Below are 2,199 nucleotides of genomic sequence, written 5' to 3'. Positions count from 1 at the left end.
AATCAATTAAAATAAATACTAATAGATGACTAGATATCGACTAGAAAAACTGACTGGCATGAACTAGATTAGTGTTAATTTAATTTTTACTGCAGTGAAAAAAAAGGTTTTCATTCATGAAAATGTAGTGCTTTATTTGATGAGAATATATAATGAGTGTTATATTAGAATATGTTTGGCTAATTATGTTAACTTTTATATTAATTTAATATAATAATAGAAACAAACCTGCAAATCCACTTCTCATTAATATTTTATTTGTACATCCAGCCTTCCTTTGTAACTAGATACCTATGCTTAACTGTAGACCTGAAGAATACATGTGCTGTTGCTAGTTTTTGAGGTCATAAATCAAAATTTAAATGTAATCAAAACAAAGTGTTTCCTTAAACCCAATTGCTATAATAATCAATATATAAATAAATAACAGTTCGAATCTGTGTGAAGTCACAGTAGGGATCATGTACTGCCATATTATATTTTGTTCCTAATTATTTTAACAGGATTTAAGAAATCCTGTTAAATTTAAATAATTGAATTTGTAATCAATTTTGATAACTATTGTGTTGATGATGATGACGAATGCTGAACAATGAACAGTGATCTGAACGATGCTCAATGAATATAGGTGATCTGATCAGTGCTCAATGACAGCTGATGTTTGTTATTTATTACATTACTGTTATGTTAATGCACTAAACTTCTGCACTAAACTAATGTTTGTGTATTTGAGATTATAGTAATGGTTAAAACGTGTATAGAAATTGGCAGTAAAAGTTGTCAAATGCCTGACTTCTTAGTAAGCAGTATATTATATTTTATTTGATAAGTATATCTATTTCAAGTGTTCTTGATACTTTTTACTTTCCTGCTTAGCGTGATAGCAGTAGAAGGGAAACTATAGTAATTGGTCCAATTTGAGCGTATGTGATTAACACCAGATCTTTATGTTTTAACACTTAAGGAACTGAACCAAAAAAACACATGGAAATTTTCCAGATGTTAGTATGTACATGTGTGTTCAGTGTTGCACCCTAAATCATATTATATCTCCAGAACTATTCAACCAATTTTGACCAAACTTGTTCAGATTACTTCTATATAAAGGGCATTGCTGCCATTAAATTTTCAACTTAAAAGGTCAAGGGGGTGAGGCTGTACAGCAAGGTCACTGTCAGTATCTTGAGATTTCACCTATTTAATAATTTTTTCAGTATCTTATTTTTCTTAGGGCATATTTGTTGGCTATTAAAAAATAATATTCTCAAAAAATAAACTATTTGCAAAAACTCACTCCCACCCCAAAATAAATCTCTAAATAAACTAGTGGCTAAGTGGGTATAGTGACTTATCAGTACCCATTCACCACAAGGAGCAGTAGTGCAGCACTGACTTATAGCTGCTGTAGTCGTATGCTATGTTGTAATGTCAGAGGTGAATGGTAGAATTAAATAAATGAATATTTAAAGCGTATAAAAAGTATTTAAAGTGGCCACTACTAGTACAGCCACACTTGCATGCATGAATGAAATACAGTATTTGTGCATGCTTTAGCTAGAATCACTGAACTAAATAAGCAAAAAATGGTACTTTCTGATTAAACGGAGGCCATTCTAACACAGTGCGCTGCAACTGTTAGGTTGAGGATATAAATAAAGGCCTATACTACATTTAAATGTTTGAGTTTTTTTATATAATAAATAAATATAATCTAACCAAAAGTTTGAGTTTTTTAAAAATATCATTCTTCCTTCTGAAAACAGGTAGCCTCTGTTTAATCATAAAGTATCAAACAAATATATTTAAATAAAATAATAAATATTTTAAAACAAGTTGTGTGTAAGCTGTTCATAAGAAAAAAGCCGCCTGGCAGGAAAGTCCTACAACTATGTGAAATCACAAATCAAAATTTGTTAAATAATAGACGTAATCTTACAGCAATTCTTTCCTTAAACCCATTGAAGGCCCATAAAAATTATTGCTATGTTGTTTGGCAACTTTTTGACCAGAAATATTCATATTATTCTACATTAAAAAATAGAAATAAATAAAAGATAATTTATTTTGTTCTATCGTTTTATTGCCAGTATAATGTAAAAAAATCTTTCATATAATACCTTCCTGACTGCCACAATATAAAATGATTTTAGCTATCTTGTCAACTTATGTCTTCAAGTGATGACATTGATGTAAAGTGAC

This window comes from Lycorma delicatula, chromosome 9, assembly GCF_047948215.1.
Source record: "Lycorma delicatula isolate Av1 chromosome 9, ASM4794821v1, whole genome shotgun sequence".
NCBI lineage: Eukaryota > Metazoa > Arthropoda > Insecta > Hemiptera > Fulgoridae > Lycorma > Lycorma delicatula.
This window is presented reverse-complemented; position numbering follows the sequence as displayed.